General features: G+C 41.7%; 1 protein-coding gene across 2 annotated transcripts in view; it reads left to right on the top strand.

Annotated features, from left to right (window-relative positions):
* The window catches only part of MID1 (midline 1), a 550482-nt gene that overhangs the window by 58016 nt on the left and 466124 nt on the right, over positions 1 to 26342 (top strand). The window contains exon 1 of one of the 2 annotated variants that reach the window (XM_047843915.1): positions 12553 to 12984. The exons of the other annotated variant lie outside the window; for it this stretch is intronic. The gene's annotated coding sequence lies outside the window, so the exon portion shown is untranslated. Of the gene's footprint in view, positions 1 to 12552; positions 12985 to 26342 lie in introns of those variants that run through there. 2 annotated transcript variants of the gene reach the window in all.

The raw sequence follows: 26342 nt of genomic DNA, 5'->3' as shown, positions 1-26342 counted from the left end.
TGTCAGAAGGCACCTAAAAAGGAAAGCCCGGAGACATTTGACCAGGGAGGCTAATGATCTTTGTCTCCTGGCATTTTCCATATCTGTTTCTTGACCACTGTTACCTAATTCCATCACCCTCCCTGTGGCACTGGTGTTTTCACCCTGCCTTCTGTCTTCTCCCTTGCGACCACTGCCCACACCAAATCAGAGAATGTGGAGAATCCCAAGCGATTCTGGTCTGGCCTGTAAATGATCTCGGCTCTTTTGGGCACTCCCAAAGAAATTTTTGCCATTTCAGTTTCTGTCAGTTGCCTCACGCTAGGCTGGAGAACCATGGTGTACTGTGTACCTTACCAAAGCGGCTCCCTCCTGGTCCCTGCCCATGAATGGAGAGCAAAGATAATAAAAGTCCTATCTAACGTATATTGAGTACTTAGTATGGTGGCCATTTTTCCAAGGGCTCCAGTCCATTGAATTGTTTTACCTGCATGCAGTCACCCCAATATGTAGTTCCCCCCAAACAATTCCCATTTTACAGACGAGGGGACTAGGCACCACGAGGTTAAGTAATTTATACAAGTTTCCCCAGGGAGTTGTGGCAGAGCTAGGGTTCAAACGCAGGCAGTCCAGCTTCAGGGTCTGTGCCGAAGGTGTGCACGTGTGAAAATTCTTGCTCCCCAGTAGTAAATTCTCCCTCACGCAGGGATATATGTCATCTCCCTTGAACTCTGCCCCTGCTCCCGTTAAGATCCAGGTGATCTCATCTTTCTACTCCCTGCTTGTGGGACAGGATCATTGTGGCTTCCCCACGCATGAGAAGCACCAAGCACCAAATCCTCTGGGAGAACAGCGGAAGAGGCCGCAGCGGGACCTCATGCCAATAACGCTGACGGTGTTCTCTGTCTTGCTTTTTCATTGAAGAAAATGACTGAAACCTTTTTATATCAACAGTAAGAGAGCTTTCTTCAATACCCCTCTCCCTTTTAATATCAAGATCCCACTCCTTTAAAGTAAAAATAGTCCTAATTAATCTGAATGAACGGAACAGGTAAACTGGGATGGGGGGGGTGGTGTTTCTTCATAAGATGACTCCATTCCACTTGAGCTGCTGAGTACAATTAAAATAGGGACCATTTTCATGTACTCACAATATATACAACTTCACAGGAATATATTTGTACCTGGATAGCACTTTATTCTTTAAGAAATATGTAGATGGGGCACCTGGGTGGCTCAGTTGGTTAAGCATCCGACTTTGGCTCAGGTCATGAGGTCCTGGTTCGTGAGATCGAGCCCCGTGTCGAGCTCAGCGCCTGGAGCCTGCTTCGGATTCTGTGTCTCCCTCTCTTTCTGCCCCTCCCCCACTTGCGTGCACTCTCTCTCATATAAGTAAATATTTCAATAATTTTAAAAATATGTGGAGATAAGATATCAGGATTTAAGAATTGACTTTTTAAAGCATGAGACATGTGAATTTGGCTTATTTTGATAAAATTAAATGAACAGATATACTAGTTCTGGAAACAAATCTTTAAAAATGAGACTTGTTGGGGCACCTGGGTGGCTCAAGGGGTTAAACGTCTGACTCTTCCTTTCAGCTCAGGTCATGATCTCATGGATTCATGAGTTTGAGCCCCACATCAGGCTTCAAGCTAACGGTGCAGAACCTGCTTGGGATTCTCTGTCTCCCTGTCTCTCTCTCTCTCTCTGCCCCTCCCCCACTTGCGCTGTCTCTGTCTCTCTCAAAACAAATAAATAAACTTTTAAAAAAATGAGACTTTTCATGTGCCTGTTGGCCATCCGGATGTCTTCTTTAGAGAAGTGTCTATTCATGTTTTCTGCCCATTTCTTCACTGGGTTATTTGTTTTTCGGGTGTGGAGTTTGGTGAGCTCTTTATAGATTTTGGATACTAGCCCTTTGTCCGATATGTCATTTGCAAATATCTTTTCCCATTCCGTTGGTTGCCTTTTAGTTTTGTTGGTTGTTTCCTTTGCTGTGCAGAAGCTTTTTATCTTCATAAGGTCCCAGTAATTCATTTTTGCTTTTAATTCCCTTGCCTTTGGGGATGTGTCGAGTAAGAGATTGCTACGGCTGAGGTCAGAGAGGTCTTTTCCTGCTTTCTCCTCTAGGGTTTTGATGGTTTCCTGTCTCACATTCAGGTCCTTTATCCATTTTGAGTTTATTTTTGTGAATGGTGTGAGAAAGTGGTCTAGTTTCAACCTTCTGCATGTTGCTGTCCAGTTCTCCCAGCACCATTTGTTAAAGAGACTGTCTTTTTTCCATTGGATGTTCTTTCCTGCTTTGTCAAAGATGAGTTGGCCATACGTTTGTGGGTCTAGTTCTGGGGTTTCTATTCTATTCCATTGGTCTATGTGTCTGTTTTTGTGCCAATACCATGCTGTCTTGATGATGACAGCTTTGTAGTAGAGGCTAAAGTCTGGGATTGTGATGCCTCCTGCTTTGGTCTTCTTCTTCAAAATTACTTTGGCTATTCGGGGCCTTTTGTGGTTCCATATGAATTTTAGAATTGCTTGTTCTAGTTTCAAGAAGAATGCTGGTGCAATTTTGATTGGGATTGCATTGAATGTGTAGATAGCTTTGGGTAGTATTGACATTTTGACAATATTTATTCTTCCAATCCATGAGCAGGGAATGTCTTTCCATTTCTTTAAATCTTCTTCAATTACCTTCATAAGCTTTCTATAGTTTTCAGCATACAGATCTTTTACATCTTTGGTTAGATTTATTCCTAGGTATTTTATGCTTCTTGGTGCAATTGTGAATGGGATCAGTTTCTTTATTTGTCTTTCTGTTGCTTCATTGTTAGTGTATAAGAATGCAACTGATTTCTGTACATTGATTTTGTATCCTGCAACTTTGCTGAATTCATGTATCAGTTCTAGCAGACTTTTGGTGGAGTCTGTCGGATTTTCCATGTATAATATCATGTCATCTGCAAAAAGCAAAAGCTTGACTTCATCTTTGCCAATTTTGATGCCTTTGATTTCCTTTTGTTGTCTGATTGCTGACGCTAGAACTTCCAACACTATGTTAAACAACAGCGGTGAGAGTGGGCATCCCTGTCGTGTTCCTGATCTCAGGGAAAAAGCTCTCAGTTTTTCCCCATTGAGGATGATGTTAGCTGTGGGCTTTTCGTCGCTCCTCATCAGGGAAATACAAATCAAAACCACACTCAGATATCACCTCACGCCAGTCAGAGTGGCCAAAATGAACAAATCAGGAGACTATAGATGCTGGAGAGGATGTGGAGAAACGGGAACCCTCTTGCACTGTTGGTGGGAATGCAAACTGGTGCAGCCACTCTGGAAAGCAGTGTGGAGGTTCCTCAGAAAATTAAAAATAGACCTACCCTATGACCCAGCAATAGCACTGCTAGGAATTTACCCAAGGGATACAGGAGTACTGATGCATAGGGGCACTTGTACCCCAATGTTTATAGCAGCACTCTCAACAATAGCCAAATTATGGAAAGAGCCTATATGTCCATCAACTGATGAATGGATAAAGAAATTGTGGTTTATATACACAATGGAGTACTACATGGCAATGAGAAAGAACGAAATATGGCCCTTTGTAGCAACGTGGATGGAACTGGAGAGTGTGATGCTAAGTGAAATAAGCCATACAGAGAAAGACAGATACCATATGTTTTCACTCTTATGTGGATCCTGAGAAACTTAACAGAAACCCATGGAGGAGGGGAAGGAAAAAAAAAAAAAGAGGTTAGAGTGGGAGAGAGCCAAAGCATAAGAGACTCTTAAAAACTGAGAACAAACTGAGGGTTGATGGGGGGTGGGAGGGAGGGGAGGGTGGGTGATGGGTATTGAGGAGGGCACCTTTTGGGATGAGCACTGGGTGTTGGATGGAAACCAATGTGACAATAAATTTCATATATTGAAAAAATAAATAAATAAAAATAAAAAAATAAAAAAATGAGACTTGTTGGTTTCTATATAAATTTTGAGGTCATTCATGTCTTCCTCTAATAAATATTTATTGACTTCCTTCTGTATGCTTAGCCGTGAAGAGATAGCCCTGAACAAGTGAGATGTTTCCTGTCCTGGTGCTGCTTAAAGTCTACTGGGAAAGACAAACGCTAAAATAATTATGCTAAAATTTGTTGTGAACTATGATGGTGGATGATACAGATGGTCTATAGAAGCTTTCAGTAGGGGACCTAGCCATGGTAGAAGTGAAGGCCTTCCAGAATATTTAGCATTTATGCTGAGACCTGAAGGATTTGGAGGGTCAGCCTGGTGGTAAGTGAAGGGTGAGCATTTCAAGTAGAAGCAAAGCATGTGTGAAATATCAGAGGTGAGAACATATGCAGTGTATTCCAATAACTGAAAGGTCCTCCAGAACCAGAGTTCATTTAGCCAATGAGTATATTCAGACTTGGGTGAGTGAAGAAAACTGTTCAGTGGAGTCAAGTGTAGGGTGCAGATCACCTTATTTTAATGGCTAGCATTCTGCCATATGCCCATGGCCTTCTGTGGACCGAGTAGACATTTGGAGAAGGGCTACTGCTCTCTCTTATGGCACCTTCACATGGGTTAGAAATGTAATCTATTTCTAGATCGTCATGATCTAAAAATTTTGCTAGAAAAAGTCTGCCGGAAAATTATGGCAATAAATACATAAATCTACAGCATCTGCCTCGTTAATGGTTCCCCTTACACGTACCACACGCACAACTGTACTGGCCCCTGTGGATTCAGATCAAACCTCAAGTAGTAATCTTTGAAGCTTCTGTTGGGGAAGAGTCTATAACCACCTCATGCCAGTGGCTTTTTAATGGTTTCTGATGGGCTGCCTAGAGTGGAACCATTGACCTTGACCTCCTCTTAGGCATTTGTGTTCTCATAGTTACTGATTTATAACCCATTGCCTGCTGTGACCTTCAACATTTCCTGTCTTTTCTCCTGCCTGCTTGCCTTCTAGTTTCTGATTTATTATTTTCCATGATCAGGTTCATTTTCTCTGCCTGAGATGACCATAACCACCAAATAATAGAATTAGACATTTAATTTTAAGTTTTCCCTCCTTATCGGATTTCTCTCCTTCTTTTATTTAGTGTCTTTTTTTTTTTTTTTTTTTTTTTTTTTGCAGTTTGTCATAACCCTTAAGGGTTTGTTCAGGAAGTTTACTGGAGTCTCTTTTATAAGGGGCAAGCTGGAGAAAAGCATGGACGCTAGGTTTCGGTTGGGATGGATTTTCCCCAGTGTGTTACACTTGGAAAACACTAGTTTTGCACTGTGTCCACAAGCATACAACAAAGAGGGGCGATTCGTTAGTCGAACAATCTTGGGCAACTGTGGAGTAAAAAAGGGCAACTGTCTTTCTGCACTGCAGTCTTCAGAGTCATTATTATGCTAGCGTGCTTGTGAATATGTAAGTGTATGTAGCATTTGTTAGATTTATTTAACCATCTAAGTAATGAGGTTCTTGTGCTCCATGGACCCCTCGTGCCACGTGGGCTTGGTGCTCCAATTAGAAGGTGCTCTAAATAGAAGGACTTGGTTCAGAAGAAGGAGACAGCAGCCCATTCCCTGATGCCTGTAGAAGCATGGCAAAGGAAGGGCTCATTCTGGGTGGGTTGCCAATATTTCAGGCAGTGTCTAGCAGCAGGGGAGACCAGAGGCAGAATCCCACCCGAGGAAAGAGAAATGGTAAACTCTGGTGATCACAGCTTCTGTTAGCTCTTTGAGGCAGGGCTACTGCCACACTAAGAAATTGGAATGCCCATCTGGAAATAGGGACTGGAAGATAATGGTAGGGGACAAGTGTGGTGCTCCTAAGAATTGCCTCAAGACAATGGCGGAGTGGCCCAAAACCTTGAGTCCAGAGTCATACATATTTTTTCTTTCTCTCATCCAAGTCTGAGGGACAGTCAGTGGCCCTTGGCCATCTTGAGGCATAGGCAATTACATATGTACGCATCCTTTTATTTACTTTTTTACACAAAGGGCGACTTGCTTTTTTGTGTTTTGTGCTTGTTTTTATCCTTAACTTGGCACTCTATCAGTGAAATCACTCTATATAAAGCTGCTTTAATTTGAAAATAATGGCATAGAGTTCTTTTGTATGGGTGTGTTGCAATACTTAGCCTTACATCGGTGGGCAAGTATATGATTTGCAGCGTTGCAATACTGCAACAAATATTGAACACACATTATTTCACACACGTGAAAATACCAGAATAAATACTTAGAACTGGAATATAGACTCAGAAAGAATGCTTGTTCTTTCTTTCTTTCTTTCTTTCTTTCTTTCCCTTCCTTCCTTCCTTCCTTCCTTCCTTCCTTCCTTCCTTCCTTCCTGAGAAAGAGAGACAGGGAGAGAGAGAGCACAGGAGGGGCGGAGAGAGAGGAAGAGAGAAAATTTTAAGCAGGTTCCATGCCCAGTATGGAGCCTAACACGGAGCTTGACACAGGACTCTATCTCACGACCCTGAGTTCATGACCTGAGCTGAAATCAAGAGTTGGACGCTTAACCAACTGAGCCACCCAGGAATTCCTGAAAGAATGTACATTTTTAATTTTGACAGATATTTCCAAATTGCCCTCCATAGAGTTTGAACCAATTCATGCACATTCTCATAATATGTAAGACTATGTTCCTCATTTTAGTTATTTTTTGTTTGACCTACACAGCATTTTTCAAAAGTTAATTTTTAGGAAAGGAAGACTTAAATTAAAATTTCGAATTCTTGTGTTTTCTTGAAAAACTTGACGTTGGCCCCACAAACCCTCAAGCGTCAATCAGCTAGGATCAGTGGTGACTGTCTTCCTTAGGTAGACAATGAGCACTCTGTGTCATCACCGACTCCTGTATTTCTTATCACCTCCCAATATTGAAGCCATACTTTAGGTGCCATTTACCATGATGTATTTGTAAAATGTATGTGTATATAGGAGGATTACACATTTATACATATGCACATATAGGAGAGTTAAGAGGAAAGTGAAACATTTGCTGTCTATAGTAAAGAGGGAAATGTATATTGATTTCAGACATATTGCATACAGACCTCAAACAACTCTTTGCCCGGTGCCTCCAGCACATAGGAAGCACTCAATGAAAATATGTGTATTAATGGTTGGAGGCTGGATTAATTGGGATTGGTCTAGAGTGGGCTTGCCTCTTGGGGGTCTTTAGTACCTACAAATGAATGGAGTTGTAGACTTCAGGGCTGATATTCAATACATGTTTATTGAATCAAATTGAAAAATCTAATTTTAAAAATGATTCTTAAACCCTAGGATCCTTTTGCTAAGCACGCATATATTTTAAATGGTTTAGTTTTACAGTCTTGATTTAGGATTAATATCCTGTCCAAAAAAAAAAAAAAGACCATAAAGGACAAGAAAAGGAGCTTCGAATACCAATAATGGAATGTGAGGGATTCAATGCAAATGCCTGAGGTCTAATATTTTGCATTCCTCTAATATATCCTATCGAGCTAGGCTTTGATTTCCTCCTTAGGTCTTTATTTACACTGTATGTGTTCCAGGCCATCTCAGGGGGAGACTATGCATGGTGATCATCTGGGTGACAGAAAGATCCTGGGTCCTCCTTTGTCTCCTAATATGCTTCAAGGCAAAGCAAACTACCCTTCACTTTCCCTCACCCTACGGGGAAGATCTGCGCTTAGTATATTTTCTTCACTGAAGTGGGGAAGTAGGATACAGTGAACTCCCCCCACCCCTCATGGAGCTGGGTGGTCAGGGGCCATGGCAGGATCTCCTGCAACATCAACTTATTGGATCACTGCAATGTGAGCTAGAAAAAAGACAGGCATGGAAATGGACATCCATCCATCCAACAATGTCCATTGATTTCGTCCATATTCCCAACAATGTAAAAACACCCACAGCTAAGAAAAGACCAAAGAAAGTGCATGGCTCTGAGCAGTGGCATGACTGACAATTGCCCTTTTCTTCTTTGTTGTTGAAGTCTCCAATCTTTCTAAAGGAGGTGTTACTTTTATCGTCAGAAAGTTATTAAACTATATTTCTATCTCTGGAAAAAAGAGAAAAAGATGCCAATGACAACCGAAAGATACCAAGCTTGTGTTTGGCTGGCTGTTCTACCTCCACTGCTTGAGTTGCCTCTCCGGAGCGCTGGGGCCTTCCAGGGGGTGTGCCCCCTACTCCCACAGTGGCTCTCTCTGATGGTGTGGGAGTACATGCTGTCTCTTTCCTCCCCTGCTCTGGGTCTCTGTGCAGAGGAGTTTGATTGCTGTCAAAGGCCCCACAGGAACTGTTTCCACCACTGATTGCTCTCGAGGGCATTGCTGCCTGCAGTGGCAACCAGTGCCCTCTGTCAAGAGTGTGGCTAGGGGCCACCGTGTCACCTACATGATCAAAATGGAGCGGCCACTGCCATCGGTGCCGCGGCCGCTGCCAGATCCTCCACTGTCACAGAACCTCTGATCCTTCACGCTTTCTGCAGCCCTTGGAAATATTACAGAAACAGTTTTGGTTTCCAGTCGATCTTTATTAGTCTCCTTGTCCAGAGACGCAGGGTGAATCCACAACGATTGAAAGGAACGATTCTGATACAGGATGTATGCTGTGCTCAGAATGACCCCCATCTTTCAAACTCACCTGTTGTCTTTGAAACACACTTTTGCTATTAACGCTTTGTTCTCTTAGGATGAGTAATTTCCCAAGAGGCTTCTTGGTCTCTTCTGTGCATAGATACCTGGTGATTTCACTCTGCTATATCTTCTTGAGTCATGAGGTAAAAAAAAAAAAAAAAGAAAAAAAAAGTGGTAGCTCAAGCCTCTGCCTGAGTCTGTGATCACCGAAGGGTGGGAAATCTCAATTGTCAAAAGGAGGTAGAGAAGAAAGAAAAAAAGAAAAGACATGAAGGAGGATCGAGGAACCCTGAAAATGTCGGGCTGTGGGGAGAGGATCAGACTATCTCCTTCCTCCCTCTACCTCTATGATGTTCATTCCAGAAATCATCCAGAGCGAGAAAAAAAGGGAAAAGAAGTGCTCTTTGTTGAGCGCCTGTTGAGAAGTACTTCAGGTTTAATATCTTCTCTACCCCCTACAGATTCCTATAGAGCAGTTATTAGGACCCTGAACTTATAGATGAAGAAATTGAGATGGAGAAGCATTTAGTAATTGCCTGAGCTCACGCAGTTGGGAAGAGGCAGGTTCTGGCTTCTGACTACGAAGACCTTGACGTTTCAACTACACAATTCTGAGTTCCTGTTTGTTCATCACCCCGAGTTAGAAGTTCTTCTGAAGCCCAGAGATGCCACACACCTGGCTCTATCCAACTCTGTCCTTCTTGGCCACGTAATCTGGCTGCTTCTGCATCACCAAGCCGACCTTTAGGAGTGGCTTCTTCTAGGCCAGGGTTTCTCAACCACTGTGCCAGTGATATTTGGGGTCACATAATTCTTGGCTATGGGAGGCTGACCTAGCATTATGGGATGTTTAGCAACATCCCTGGCTTCTGTTCACTAGAAACCAACAGCATTCCTGCCCCCAGTTGTGATCACCAGAAAGCATCTCCAGACATTGCTCAATGTTGCATGAGGGGCCAAATTGTCCCTGGTGGAGAACCGCTAATTCAGAAGTTCCCACTGTAAGGCATCTCTTCCTAGGTGACTCAACTTCTCTGCTCACCTCCCTTAACACTTGCTCGTTACTCACCCTAGCCACATCTGCCATACCAACGGCTGGCTCTTCTTAGATGAGGACATAGATAACTGTGCCTAAAGTGAGCTGGGCTGAGTGGGCCACCTGGGCTCCAGGCAGAGGCTGGGTGACAATGATGGCTCTAAAAGAGAAGAGATGGGCCAGGTGGGGATGGAGAGGGAGAGCCCCTGAGTAGGACAGGCTGATGCTTCAGGGATCTTCAATGCTTCCTCCCTCCTGAATGGACGAATTTTTGTCTCAGATTGCTGTATTCTCCTGCCCAGTGTTTCTTGTTTCCTTCACCATTTCCCTGCTCTCTACCCCTTCCAGGGGGAGTTTGGGCATTTCAGGTAAAAGGAGAGACTCACTGGGGTGAGTCGAAGTCCGTGTGTCAAAGGAAGCATCATATCCTTTACGTCATTCCCTTCCAATAACACTGACTCTCTTAACTCTGCAAATTCCACAGCAATACTTGCCAACTGTGATTAGACACATCACAGCACACATGCACACATATGTACTTTAACACAAACACAGATAACGATACTTTTGCTCCCACTGAAACGGTGTATTTTTGTTCCTCTACTCTATTGTCTTATCTGGACACCTCTTCATGCAGGACAGTTTGAAAAGTCCCCTTACCTTTGATCAGGTCCTCACCAAACTGCAAATAGCACCCCTGTGTCTGCTTGGCTATCTTTAAAGAATACTAGAGAAAGATGACTCAGTCCTGATAAGTGGTCTTGGTGGAGGACAGATGGAAAGGCATTTGAGTGCTCATTGGATGGCCCAAAGAATATGGATGACCAGTGTTTCTACCTTGCCTTTTGGGGTCTTCCCGTGTTGTGGTTGCATCTGAAGTCCTTGGTGGTGTGGTGAGCTGTGCAAACCATTGTGTTACCATGGCTTCATACTCCCTGTCTATAGTTGCTGGATGGAGAATTTTGCACACTATGGGAGATACATTCCAGATCTTAATTTGCTGGTCTCGAAAAGTGCATGTACCCTTCCTGCTCAAATTCAATGTACATCAGATGCCTCCTGTTCCCATCTTGTTCCCAGCCATTATAGTGTTTGTAATCTCTTCATTGTCCCTTGAAACTTGACCAGCATCCACCATCCAGCCTCTCTCACAGGCTCCTTTCCCCTCTTATCTCCAATCTCTTCTTTCCCCTTCCTTTTTTTCTCTCTGCTCTTCTTTTCCTTTATAGTTATTTTTTCCTTTGCAAAATTATTTGCATCTGTGTTTCAATTATAGTCAACATTTCTTGGTGCTGAATTTGGACATGACTTTGTGTTAAATATTATGGAAAATAGAACTACAGGCATGATTCATGCCCTACCACCAAGGAAATTCATAATTTGCATTATAATACAAGACAAATTATAAAACTATATTTTGGCGGGGGGGGGGGGCGCCAGGGCGGCTCAGTTGGATAAGCATCCACCTTGGGCTCAGGTCATGATCTCACGGTTTGCGGGTTCAAGCTCCCCGTCAGGCTCTGCGCTGACAGCTCAGAGCCTGGAGCCTGCGTCAGATTCTGTGTCTCCTTCCCTCTCTGCCCCTCTCCCACTCGCACTCTGTCTCACCCTCTCAAAAATAAATTAAAAAAACATTAAAAACATTTTTTAAAACACTGTATTTTTTCAATCCATTAATTTGACCAAAATTTATTGAGTAAAATACGTATGAGACAACATGTGGAGCCTTAGATGCACACTGGAGAATAAAATAGACCCACATTGCCCTTACGTAGCTTATAAGCTGATAATAATAAATTTTAAAATAAAATTATAATTTCATAATACATTTTTCCAGAACAAAAGCTGCATTAAATGTTCATATCAATTGTAAGATACTCCTTGACCTCAGAAAATTTTTGATGTGGGAAAAAAAGATTTGTTTTTCGTTCGGTCCCCAGAAGCTCTGAAATGAATTTACACATGACGATTAAGAATGATGGGGGGGTGGGAGGGAGGGGAAAGTGGGGGATGGGCATTGAGGAGGGCACCTGTTGGGATGAGCACTGGGTGTTGTATGGAAACCAACTGGACAATAAATTTCATATTAAAAATAAATAAATAAAGGACTGAAGTTACCTAAAAAAAAAAAAAGAAGATATTGCTAACTTTCTATAATGTTAGCAATGGCAACGTAAGCCGTGATTAATTTGCTTGTTGAAACTGTAGTTCAATTTTATGTGGTGGGAGCCACCAGCTGTTTAGTGAATTTAATTTTTATCCATTTACTGTAATTCAATATAAAATTTATTCTTGCATACTTACAAATAACTAACAATATGTATTTCACAAAGATATTACTCAGTATTATTACTTTTACATAAATACTAGAAAATGAGGTAGAATACATCAATGTGCTATGTTATAAATTTTTTTCTGGGAACAAAAGTGTGTTTTTGGGGCACCTGGGTGGTGCAGTTGGTGAAGCATCCGACCTCGGCTCAGGTCATAATCTCACCGCTCATGAGTTCAAGCCCCGCGTCGGGCTCTGTGCTGACAGCTCAGAGCCTGGAGCCTGCTTCAGATTCTGTGTTTCCCTCTCTCTCTGCCCCTCCCCTGCTCATTTACTCACGTGTTCTCTCTCTCTCAAAAATAAAGTAAAACAGAAAGAAATAAAGGAAGAAAGAAAGGAAAGAAAGGAAAGAGAGAAAGAAAAGAAAGAAAGAAAAGGAAAGAAAGAAAGAAAAAAAGAAAAGGAAAGAAAGAAAGAAAGAAAGAGAAAGAAAGAAAGAAAGGGAGAGGGAGAAAGAAAGAGAGAGAGGGAGGAAGGAAGGAAGGAAGAGAAAAAAAGAAAGAAGAAATAAGAAAAGAAAGAAAAGAAAAGAAAAGAAAAGAAAAGAAAAGAAAAGAAAAGAAAAGAAAAGAAAAAAAAAATGCTCCCAGGTGGGGTAGGTCAAGGAAGTAGAGCAGGCAGCGAGGCCGAAAGCCAAGCAGGCATGCGCCGTCCAGCAAAACCCTCCCCTCTCCCTCCCCCTACACCCCCCAGAGTAGACCCGGAGAACAAGTTATGCCTCAGAGGTCGCCACCCCCTCTGGTGCCAGGGGGCCACCTTCTCATGCTCCGCCCCTGTTAGTCATGAGCTAAGTGTCAGCTCCCGGGTATGCCCGGTTGTGGCGCAGCCGGAGTTGCTCCCGTAGCCCAAGGGCAGCGCCAGGTCGAGTCCCCGGAGGTCAAAATGTCCCAGAACCCGGGGAGGCGGCCTGTACAGACTGAAAAGGACCTCAGGGGATCCGGAAGGAGCAAAACTGCCTATCACAAGATCATCTCAGATCAAGGCCCCACGGTGAGCATTACCAGTTACAGGTGCGTACGCACATACGTACATACGTGTGTGGGCATGTATATATTTTTAAAAGTGATTTTATAAGTAAAGTAGGAACATTGACTATAAAAATATATGAAGAACAAACTTCATCATAATTTCAGCATCCAGTTGCAAGTTACCTCGAAGATTTCGGTCTCTGCCATCCCAGCCTATCTTCTTTCTAATTTCTGCCATTTAGGTTACAAGGATTGGGCTTTTCAGGGGAGTGTGGTGTAATATTTCTCTTACACTTATGAACATTTCCTGACACTCGAGAAGGCTGGGCTAGATTCACCCCGCCTTCCAGGTAGCCGCATACCGTGGGAGGTGAGCAGGCACGTGACCGTTGGTGACTTTTGCTGTCTCTTCCTCCAAGAAAATGCCTGGGTGTCTAGTTTGGAGTAATGATGATTTCAGGTTCCACCTGTGTAGTCATCGCTGGTAGTTTTGTCATTGTTCTTCTTTTTATTTTTTATTTTTTTTTAACTTTTATTTATTTATTTTGAGAGAGAGCGGGGGTGGGGGGGCGAGAGAGAGAGAGAGAGAGAGAGAGAGAGAGAATGAATCCCAAGCAGGCTCTGCACTGATAGTGAAGCTCCACTGTGGAGGTGGAACTCACGAACCCTGAGATCATGACCTGAGCCGAAACCAAGAGCCAGCCGCTTAACCAACTGAGCCACCCAGGCGCCCCCCCCCATCTTATTTTTTAATAAGAATTAAATTACTTGTGCAATTACTTGAACAGTGAGCAAAACTGCCTGTGTTATAGTTACAGGCTTCAATGCGCAATACACAACTGCTAGGAAAGAGTGGAAATGTACAAACAGACAATGCTTTTAGGAATTAAAAGACATTTTCTTATTATGTTGTAACAACCTGTGTTAAATATTGACATGACTGGGTTCATTTTAATATGACTTGGTGTTGCTTTAGCATAAATAGGTTAAATTTGATTGTGAGAAATACATCAAAACTTTTCCCTTTGCTGTTTTATAATTTTTTAACGTTTATTTATTTTTGAGAGACAGAGCACAGGTGGGGGAGGAACAGAGCGAGAGGGAGACACAGAATCTGAAGCAGGCTCCAGGCTCTGAGCCATCAGCACAGAGCCTGATGCGGGGCTCGAACCCATGAACTGTGAGATCATGACCTGAGCTGAAGTCACATGCTTAACTGTCTGAGCCACTCGGGTGTCCCGTTAACTTTTCCCTTTGCTATTAATGATGATTTTATTTTTTACTTACGAAAATTCACCTAGGAAGGATTTTTTTCCGGGAGGTAACGTCCCTCAAAAGGTAGATGGCAAGACTTCCGTGTGTGTACGTTCAGACATAGATGTGGCTGTTGCTTTTTAAATATATTTTTACTTTGAAATAACTAGATTTACAGGCAGCTGTAAGTAATACAGACATCCCATGTGCTGTGTGCCCAGTTTCCTCCAATGGTTATATCTTAGGTAAATACACTATGATGTCAAAGTCATGCAATTGACATTGGTACAGCGTAAAGTTCTGTTCCATTGTATCACATACAGAAATTTGTGTAATCACCACCACAATCAAGATACAAAACTGTTCCATGACCATAAGGCTCCTTCATGCTACCCACTCCCCGTCCCCATCTCTAACCTTTGGCAACCACTAATCTGTTCGCCATCTCTATAATTTTGCACTTTTGATAATTTTATATAAATGAGATCATACAGTACGTGGCCTCTTGAGATAATGTTTTTTTCCACTTAGATTATCTCAGACCCATCTAAATTGTTGCACATATCAAGAGATGATGATGATTGCTCAGTGGTATTCCATGGTATGGCCCTGCTAGTGTGTTTATTCATCAGTTGCTGATGTTTGGGTTGTTTTTACTTTTTCACTAGTATAAACAAAGCTGCTGTGAATATTTGCATTCAGGTTTCTATGTGGACATAAATTTTCATTTCTCCGAGATAGATGCGTAGGGCTATGATTACTGGGTCGTATGTTAGTGTAGATACAGATTTTTTAAAATATAAAAATATGACCACACTGGTTAATTTTTCAATACCAGCTAGAAGGTACAGACTCAGTCAAACACATTTCATACCTTCTTAGAAAACGCGAACTTAGCATTAAGATAATGGTGACTTTTATAAAATAAGGATTTGTCCACAAAGAATTCATGTTGTAAATATTATTGTAGTTTTCTACTCTCGGACTATGTTTCTAGTCCTTGTCCTCACCTCTAATTTTGTTAACAGTCTGTGACTCCCAGTGAATTCATTGGAATGGCTGCTTTCCATGCAACTAATCATTTCCGTGCAGTGAATCTGAGTATGTTCTACATGTAACCAGTATATACTGTTTCTCCTTCCAAGGAACACTATTTTAACTTTCAGTTTTCTACCTGTTTTTTGACACATGTAGTTTTAAATGCCCGTGAAAACGGGCAGCCACTCATATTCAGAATGCATTGCAACTTTATTGTCTCGTGTTGTTTTCAAACTTCTCAACGTGGTAGAAATCATTCTCTCATCTAAGCCTGAGAACATCAGCTTCCATAGGGTGACTCCAACCCCCTTCCGCCCAGCATCGAGAATCAGCTTGATGAAACAGTTTTATGGGATTCAATTTAGTGAAGATTTCAGGCACTGTCACACCGGGCTTCTGGGATTCTCATCACACAGTGAGTCCAGTGCCTGAAGCATAAAGAAGGAAGATATTGCCAAATGTGTCACAACAGTTGATGTAATTTGCAGCTCACTTCTTTTCAGTAAAATAACATAGAGCATATGTGGCTAGCCTAAACTTATTTTGAAGTCACAATGTATTCAGAAGTGGAAGAGAAACTGAAAGGGGAGAGAGAACCTCATAAATTAATTGAGTGGCACTTTAGAAGCAGGTGTAGCCAAGCTCTTGAAAGCCTATGTCTCAGCCCAGGATGTCTGCATTCCAGCCCTCGATCCTTCCTAGACGGCTCGATTGCATTTGGCGTTTATGCTTTATGATTTGCCACTTATGGAGTATTTATAACATGTCGGTGGAGAAGATTCTGACCAATGTCATGATTAAAGAACGAGCGTTGAAACAAGTTAGCCAAGGTCAAAAAGGAAGTTAATTCTGAAGTTGGCGTTCTATACGTGGCCCTAGCATCCGTCTCCTGAGTCAGAATTTGCTTGAGTGACCATGTGATTCAGGTTTTCTCAGGAGAGTCCAGGTTACATGGTCCCAATGCAGGTATTAGTAGCTCCCCCTTTACTCTGAAAGTGTCCCACTTTCAGGACAAATTCTGTGCTCACTCTACTGTTAGCTGCATTAGTATGTTTTTCCTGATTTATGAATAGAAAAGGTTTCATCTGTTTTTCCATTATGCCAAATAAATGGATGATAGTCATTGCATCCTTTAAGTCTTTCCACTGATATAAAAATTTCAGTTTAATGATTGATATTTCCTGTTTGTTAATATTAGAATTCCATTGCTAGTTAAACACCCAAGGGAAACAAGTGGATGTATCCAAACAGTGACTTACATGCATTTTCTCTGCCTGTGTTATTCGTGATAGTCCCTAAATAATTTTTAACCCCACAAATATCCATTAACAGGGCCTGTGGTATATTTACATGGGGGAATACTATACAGCAACAAAAAAGAACAAACCACTGGCACACAAAACTCTATGCATGAACTTAAAATGTATTGTGTGACAAAAAGGCACAGAGAGTACATATTGTGCAACTTAATTTATAAGCCAAAAAAAAAAAAAGTGGACAAAGCCGATCTTCACTGATAGAAAGCAGAATAGCGCTTGTCTTGGAAGGTGAGGGATGGGTATTGACTGGGTGGAGGCAGGGAAGCCTTCTAGGGTAATGGAAATATTCTGTATCTTCATCTGGGAGGCAGTTGCACAAATGTATACATATGTAAAAATTCGTGGAGCTTTATGCTTCAGATTTGAGCATTTTATTATTTATATCTCAGTCTATAAAAAGTGAAGAAATTGTATAAGAACCACATCTATTAAACATTTCTATGAAATTTCTCTGGCATGGCCATCACTGACCTATCCAGAGAAGTAACCCAAGCTGTGAGTAAAAGATCATAACTCATTCTGATTAAGAATAGGCAGGGGGGCCTGGGTGCCTCAGTCAGTTAAGCGTCTGACTTTGGCTCAGGTCATGATCTCAGGGTTTATGAGTTCGAGCCCCACGTTGGGCTCTGTGCTGACAGCTCGGAGCCCGGAACATGCTTTGGATTCTGCCCCTCCCCTGCTCACAGTCTGCCTCTCTCTGTCTCTCAAAAATAAATAAGCACTAAAAAAAATTTTAAGAACAGGTAACGACTTCTTCCCTCCCTCCCTTCACCGCATCACTCTTGTTGAGTCCCGACTGGCTCTCCCCAAAGTCTGTGGTCTTAGGTGAAACCACCGAGCAAATGAGAACTTTGCTGTGGCATGAAGTCGAGGCAGAGCCAAGGCCATGTTTGAAGGTTCGGTTGGCAGGTCCTGGAAACCTGAGAGGTCAGTGCCGAGTGCACGCATCAGAACCAAGTCAGAGCCGTGGAGCACACGAGGCATCCTTCTCTCGCTCCTTCCCTCTCTCCAAGCTCCTGGCTGAGGAAGGGAGAAGAGGGGGGAGAGAGAATTGGAGACTGGACGTGCACCAATTGGGTCTTTACAAAATGTGCTATGGAATAATATTATAATTACAAACAGGCAGGCTGTGTTTTCACGGCAACAAAAACACACTTGAAGGCAAAAGTGTGGTGGGAGTGAGGAAAGGCATATGCTTCATTAAAACAACTTTCCTTTTTTTTCACCAAAACACTGAAATGGCTTTAGAGCCAAGGAAGGGTCATAGTCAAAAGTGCCAGTGAGTTCCTTTTTGTCGTACTTTTCGTCTCTGCTTTTGTTCCTATTTTGTGTCAAGGTTTATATATAGGTGCTGAAGGATTTAGACCAGTGGTTCTCCATCTGGGGCGATTTAACCCCAAGGGGCATCCGGAATGTCCGAAGGCATTTTCGGTTATCCCAGCTCAGGGCCTGGGGGCTACTGGCATCATTCAGCCCCCAAAGTCACTAGTGCTGAGGTTGAAAAATCCTGGTTTCTACTGAAGCCCACATCTGGGATCAAGGGTAAAGGTGAAGCGTGTTAGGATCCAGCATCCCATCGTGGAACTAGTCTCATAGGGATATGTTCATTTTATAATACTATTGGTTAGATACGAATTGCTGTCAAAGGGTTTGGGTAGATCCTTCCAGCATTTCTCAATGACTTTGTGTGGCATTAAGACAAGTGGGCCAACAAGAATTACTCTGTTCTTCCTGTTTTGATTCAAGACACATCAAAGCAAACTGCAATGGGGTTTTAATGGGGGAGCAAATTAATACTATATAATAAGAAAATATAATCTTGTAGAGGAGCGGGACAGCGATAAACGAAAAGATCGTTGTGTGCGTCGTCGGAAACCAAGGTCCTCGTCCTGAATTGTCATGGATGTCTGACTTTGTGGCAGTGGATGGATGGCTTGGAGACTCTAGATCTTGTTTTCCTCATTCATAAAGTGAGGAGGCCAAAGTAGATAATTTAAACTCTCTTTTAACACCAACAATCAGTGAGTTGTTCGGAATCAACATATTCCTCCCTAAACAATAATTGACGCCATTAGTTTTAGAGTATCTCTAAAAATGAAAGGCCTAGAGGAACATAAAAATTGTTATGCAAGAAACTCTTCTTTAAAAAAAAATCTCTTATTATGCTTGTCACATAGACAAAGTTTCTTTGTCTCTGTAACTTCAAGATGTGTCTTTCTAACTTGTCAGTTTAACTGTTTGGCAAAAAGCATTCCAGGTAAAGAAAAATAACTGTGCAGAGCTGTTTAACATTTGTTCCTAATGTTAACTTTTAAACTCTGCTTAGAAAAATAATTCTGTTCAGAAATTTGATCTGTCTGCCTTCCTTTTGTATTGCTTTTGGCTCTTTCAGAACTCAGAAATGTCAATTTGTTATTCATGTTGGCCTTCGCTAATCCTTCCAAAAGAATGTGAAAAGGCCCACAGTCTTTTATATTAGGAAATAACTGAGATTAAAACGGATTAAGTCTGAGCTCCTTTCTTTTGCTCTGTATTGATGTAATGAGTGTTGTCGCAGCATTTACAAAAGCGATGGGGTTTTTCATACTAAACTATAATTTCATTGTGTGAGCATTCAGTAGGGGCATTGATACAGTTAGGCCTGGTGACTTTTCACAAGTTAAATGCCAAGACCCTGCAGTGTCCTTCTGAAATGTTGGACAAGGTAGTGGGTAGGGAGGGATTAGAGAGACACAAGTATGTGTCAAGTCAAAGTCTTGAAGAAGGAGTGGGAGGGGAGTGGATAGACAGACTGAGGGTTGTTGACTTGCAAAATCAGTGGGAAAGCATAGCATGGTGGGGGCATTCAGCTACTAATGAGGTAGAAGTAGAATTGTTTATGTGACTGGCTTCTATGTGGTGTCTACTTTTATCACCAAGAATAATAGAACGTTCTCCCTTTACATGGAAGATACCATAGGCCACACGACACAAGGGTGATGTCTTTATTTAGTTCCCAGTAGTTACAAAGAATATTCTGAGCCGTCCACACCCCTCCGGGTAGGCTTATTTAGGATGAGACACTATAACACAGGGCAAAGCTAACCGACTCGCAGAGGCTGAAATGCATCTGCAATCGGGCTTCAGTTCTAGCCCCCAAGCTGGCATGTCAGAGACTTATTTTTGGCCTTTCATCTCTTAATTTTTATTTATTTGCTTTAACATAATTTATTGTCAAATTGGCTTCCATACAACACTCAGTGCTCATCCCAACAAGCGCCCTCCTCAATGCCCATCCCCCACTTTCTCCCTCACCCCCCCATCCACCCTCAGTGTGTTCTCTGTATTTCAGAGTCTCTTATGGTTTGCCTCCCTCCCTCTCTGTAACTATTTTTCTCCCTTCCCTTCTCCCATGGTCTTCTGTTAAGTTTCTCGAGATCCACATAGGAGTGAAAACATTTGATGCCTGTCTTTCTCTGACTGACTTATTTCACTCAGCATAGTACCCTCCACTTCCATCCACGTTGCTGCAAATGGCATGATTTCATTCTTTCTCATTGCCAAGTAGTATTCCATTGTATATATAAACCACGTCTTCTTTATCCGTTCATCGGCTGGACATTTAGGCTCCTGTCAATAGACGCAGAAAAACGTTTTGACAAAATACAACATCCTTTCTTAATAGAAACTCTCAAGAAAGTCGAGATAGAAGGGACATACTTAAACATCATAAAAACCATATATGAAAAGCCCACAGCTAACATCATCCTCAATGGGCAAAAACTGAGAGCTTTTTCCCTGAGATCAGGAACACGACAGGGATGCCCACTCTCACCGCTGTTGTTTAACATAGTGTTGGAAGTTCTAGCGCCAGCAATCAGACAACAAAAGGAAATCAAAGGCATCAAAATTGGCATTGATGATGTCAAGCTTTCACTTTTCACAGATGACATGATACTCTACATGGAAAACCTGAAGGACTCCACCAAAAGAGAACTGATACATGAATTCAGCAAAGTCGCAGGGTACAAAATCAATGTCAGAGACTTGAAAGTGTATGCATTATGCTGTTTGTTAGATCTTACTCAGCTAGATTCTCTAACTGAAAGCCAAGAGAATGCTAGAGCCAAATTATATCAAGGGTCTGGGCAAAAGTGTTCCCTTTTTTAGAGACGAGTTGAGAAGATTCCATCCCAGAAATTTGAAATCTGTTATTGTTTCTGGTAGTTGTACTTTCCAGAAGGGAGAAGTTGTTGCGTGAGCAGCTCACGTCTGCTGCCCCGTGCTGACCGTCCAGCTTTCAGTTTCATTCCACGGAGCCGCAGAGCAGGCCACTCCAGGGCTGTGTGGGGCCGCAGGAGTGGCCCAGGTTCCACGTGAAGGAGTGGCTTCTCAGGCTGGGCGTGACAGTTCACAGTCCAGTGTGGGTAACCAACAGTCCAGGATGAAGGAAGCAAGCAGTTGGATTAATTATTTTTCTATGGTTTAGTTAAAGAAATAGTTGTGGTGTCAAATCCATTTTGGTTTCAAATGGGAAAATCAGATTGAAGCTCTTTATTCCATTCAGAAAAAGTATCTGAGAAGTAAAAAAAAAAAAAAAAAAGTTTACCAATTGATTCTCTTCATGCCAGACACCAATTTAACTAAAACTCTCTCCTTTCCACATTCCCCTCACCTCAGTTGACTCATTGTTTAGATTGGATTGCCTTTTGGTTTTTTGTATATTTCATGAACTGGACTTTACAAGTGTCTCCATTGTACTAGATTATTTTTCCTTTTTTTTTAATGAGGCAGTTCATACCTCACTTTAAATGTCATACATGACAAATGCCTCTTTAAATGCGATTGCTTGAAATTGTGAACATTTTCTAAAATTATATTCGCAATTCTGAGTATTTCAGAGGAGGCTGTTTTTGCACAATGATCTTTTTGAGACTGCTTGGTGGTCATTTTATCACCATAATCACATTCTCTAGTTCTCCTGTCATAAACAAACAAAAAAAAAAAAGTAAGAAATAACGAATAAAATAAACCTAAATAAATAAAAGCAAAAATCTGTTCCTACTCCCTCAAACCTTGAGATCTTCCTTAAAACTCACCTGTTCACTTAAAGCTTACATCTTGGACGTCACCCATGATACACTACTTTCCTTAATGATCACTCGGTGCATCTGCTCCATAGCAGTCAACCTTGCTGATTAAGTCTTCCTTAGGACTGTCTATTTATCTTTGTGATTCTCTGTCTTCCTTGTCATCTCATCTCTCTGATCACTTGGTTTTGCCTCTTCTTTACATTGGCTTAATGTAGTCATTTGTCAATTCCTCCCTACCTTTCTTCCTTCCTGTGTATTAAATGTTATCTGGGTCCCAGGAATATTGTCTGAATTCATGCTCCCAACCTGGTAGTCACTTGTCATATGTGGCTTCTGATCTCTTGAAATGTGGCTCATGTGATTGAGAAACTCAACGTTAAATTTTACTTTCTTTTAATAAATTTACATTTTAAAACATACTCAATTCAGCTATTGGGGAACTTTGAAAGAAGGAACTTCATTCCTTCCTTTTCTTTTCTTTCTCTATTTAAAAACAATACTATACTAACATGGCTTTCACTACTTCTCCTAATCAGAGAACGTCACCTGTTTACTCATTACTGACCCATCCTTTTAGATCCATCTAGACCAGGGTTTCTCAACACTGGCACTATTGACATTTGGGAGCCAGATAATTCTTTGTTGTGGGGCTGTCTTGGGCACTGTAAGAGGTTCAACGACACCCCTGACCTCTACCCACTAAATGCCAGTATCACTTTCCTAGTTGTAGCATCCCAGAATAGCTCCAAATGTTGCCCCATGGGACAAAGTCACCCCCAGTTGAGAACCACTGAGATAGATATTGACCAGCGGTCCTTAGCAAGAAGTGGACACAGGTCTTGGAAGGGGAAAGATGGTTTTGAAACGAAATGGATTTTACCTAACAATGAGATTAATTGGTAGATTTTTTTTTCAACGGTGAGATTAATTTAACTTTTTCAACAAATTAGAAAGGAAATACATTTTTGCTTTTTCTCACACAAGTCTGTTAATTTTGGAAGGCTTTTGTTTTCATACACAGTTTTTTTGGCTACAAATAGCTAGAGGATAATAAAGAGAAATGGTATCCTTAGAACTTTCATCTTAATTCTGTATTAAAGATCACTTATTTGACCATTTTTTTTCCATGTAAGAACAATAAACTCCTTTTGCAAAGCTCTGGAACATACCCAATAACAAAGGGAAGAATCGCATAGTTAAAGGTTAGACAAAGCACAGGCTTAACCTCTAGACATTTCAATTAGACAAGGCAAACATTCTCCTTTAAGCCAAGTGTCTGCCTCTTTGGTGTCTATCAATTTAATTTTATCAGTTTTAACTAACTTTCTAAGAATTAAATAAACTGTGTTTATATCCTGGTATTTTAGTCTTTAGAGAAGACTCTAAATTTAGGACACAGAGAGCCTTGGGAAAACAAGGCAGCTATTCAGGTTTTACAAGACAGACTTGCTTCCCAGGGGATCTTTATCAAAATTGCAGTTTTCTGACTAAAACTGTTTAAGCGTAGGCACACAAAACAAAGAAAACTACCATGAACTTTTGACTAGAGAGTTACGCTCCTGGAAAATTAACCTTACGTTCAGTGATCTTAGTGAGGTCCGTTTGGATTTCCGTTAACTTTAAATCTTTATTCGTAAGACCAAGACAAGCAAGACAGCCAGCTATGAATTCGTTTTCTATTGCCGCTGTAACATATCACCACAAATGGAACGGCTTCAGATGGCACAAACCGTCACAGCGCTGCAGGTCAGAAGTCTCAGCTGGCTCGGCTGCTTTCTCTGCTCAGGGGCTCACAGGGCTGGGATCTAGGTGTTAGTCACCTGGGCTCTCCTTCTGGTTGTTGATCCGATTTGGTGACCGCTTTCAAGGGCTCGCGTGACACGCTGGCCCATTCAGATCTCTCTCCCTACTTTAAGACGAGCTGATTCACAGCCTTCATTCCATCTGCAACGTCCTTTCACAACAGTAGGTAGACTGAGTAGTGCTTGAGTGAGTGACCAGGAGACTGGAGGCTTGAAGGGACCCTCTGGACTCTTGCCCACCACAGCACAGGTGTATATGCCTGTGCGGCCAAAAGTCTTCTCCGACTCATTCGCAGTCGCCAAACAGGGAAGCACCATTACTAGTTTCTTGTGATCCTTCCAGTTTTTTTGTGCACATAGAGTATAAACATAAACATTCTACTTGACTCCCTTCTTTTATAAGGTGTAGCCTTCTACGCATAGCATTCTTCACCTTATTCTTTCAAGTAGGACTGTATCTTAGAGAACTTGCCATATTGGTATGGACAGAACTTCTTCATTCTGTTTCTCAGCTGTCAGGTATTCAACCGTGTTGTATTTAACCAGTTCACTAGTCGTGGACCATAGGGTGGTTTCCTGTCTTTTGCTCTGGCAAATCATGTTGAAACAAGTGCATTATTTCCCGTATGTGCTGATGTACTTGTAGAATGAATTCCCAGAAAGGGAATTGGTAATGTTAATAGATACTATCAAATCGCCCTCCCCAAAAGAATGAACCAACTCACCCTCCTTTGCCCCAGAAATACTTGAGTGGTGCTTTTGTACAACTTCACTAGCACAGAGTATTGTTAAGACTTATAGATTGGTGCCAATCTGATAGTTGAAAACTCGTGTTTCCATTTGTATGTCTTGCTACAGCGTATTTGAACTTTGTCACCCCAGATGTGTTTTGTCTAACACTGTAATGCTTTGAAAGTGTGTTTTTCTGGGGCACCCGGGTGGCCCAGCTGGTTAAGCGTCCGACTCTTGGGCTCGGCTCAGGTCATGATCTCATAATTTCGTGAGTTCCAGCCCTGTGTCAGGCTCTGCACTGGCAACACGGAGCCTGCTTGGGATTCTCTCTCTTCCTCTCGCGCTCTGCCCCTCCCCCACTCACGTTGTCTCTGTCTCTCTTAAAATAAATGTAAAATAAAAGTATATTTTTCTTATACTAGAATATTATTCAGCTAGAAAAAAGGAACAAAGTAGTGACACAGACAACATGAATGACCTTGAAAGCATTATGCTTAGTGAAAGAAGCCAGTCACAAAGGACCATATATTGTATGATTCCGTTTATGTGAAAAGTACAAGATAGGCAAATCCACAGAGACAAAAAGTACATTAGTGGTTGCCTAGGGCTAGAGGGAACGTGAGAAGCGTCTACTAATGTGTATGGGGTTTCTTTTTAGAGGAATTAAAAGGTTCTCGAATTAGATAGTGGCGATGGTTGCACAGCATTGTAAATCTGCTGAAAATCCTGACTTGTGCTTTTAAAGGGTGAATTTTATGGTACATAAGTTACATCTTGGAAGTGACAGGTCTAGTCCTTATTGTCTGTGTGACGTGGGGATGTGAACTATTGAAAGTGTTTTGAACCCCAAATGTCTCTCTTCTATACAACTGAGAAGAGTGCACACCAGGAATGTTGGAAGGATGAAAGTTGACGTCCGTGGAGCCCTTGCGTGTGGTTTTCCCCCGGCCCATATGGGGGGAAAACGGGCAGTGCACTGCCCCCTCGCTCCCTGCCCAAATTCCAGAGAGGGGCCCCCTGAGGACACTACGAGGCTGGTACCCTCAGGGGAGTGAGGAGCACCAAGGAAAAGGGCGGAGAACTGCCCTGTCACCCTTCCCTTGTTGCACTCTTATTTTCCATGAGCTGGTTCTGGTCTTGGAAATGCCACGCCGGAGTAGAGTCAGGAATAGCTCTTTGGAGAGATGACACACTCATCAGAGGTCAAGTGTATGAAATCTTTTGCAGCAACAGCAGGACTAAAATGCTATGCTTTACTTTTTCTTAAATTTTGGCATCTGTTTCCTTTTTAGCCATGTGGTTGCCAACCATATCAGACAAATAATTTAAAAGAAACTCTCAGAAACTCAAAATGGTAAGGTTCTCCAAAAGAAATGGAGATGCAGTTTTGATGTGAAGGGAAATGATTAACTTGATTGATTTGGGGGGAGGGTTCTTTCTCAGTGTGGAGGAAAACAGATAATGTGCATCATTAAATGATTTCCAAGATATCGGTTTATTTAGCAAATATTTACTGAACGTCTACTGCGTTCAAAGCATTGTATTAGGCACTCTTGGGGAATAAAGAATTAGACACAGTCCTTGAACAGAAGGAAGAAGGGAAAGCTATGTTTTTGGAGAGGCTGTGACTTATTTTAGCCCCACAATAGCCCCGGGAGATGAGAATTACATTATTATTTTCTCAAACTTAAAAAAAAAATTATTGCTTTATTTCCAAATTATGTATCCTTTTTTTCTCTTCAAATGCCATATAATAATGATGACAGAGTAAGATATTAAAATATACTCACATTTCACTTTAGGAGCACAGCTTCCTTTTTAGCCCAAATTATTTTAAGGCAAACACATTGATAATCTATGTTTTATATCAATAGCACTACTGACCTAGCCCTTTCGATCCATTTTCCTGTTATGTTAGAGTTTTATTAGGAATTCTTTGTTTCCCCGACATCTCCTGAGCAATGATCTTTTCTCTTTGATTTATAACTGTGGCGAGATACATTTAGAAGTGTTCTTGATATCAAACACTTGGACATTCACCCTGCTGAATGATGTCTGTCATTCATTCATATTGTCTGAATTTGTTATATCCAATTTTTGGTATAAATGGATTGAACTTGTTAAATGTTGTATAGTGAGCAACAAAGATTCAAATCTAGGTTGTCCTGACTCATGCATGTACT

Source organism: Prionailurus viverrinus, chromosome X, assembly GCF_022837055.1.
Source record: "Prionailurus viverrinus isolate Anna chromosome X, UM_Priviv_1.0, whole genome shotgun sequence".
NCBI lineage: Eukaryota > Metazoa > Chordata > Mammalia > Carnivora > Felidae > Prionailurus > Prionailurus viverrinus.
This window is presented reverse-complemented; position numbering and strand designations above follow the sequence as displayed.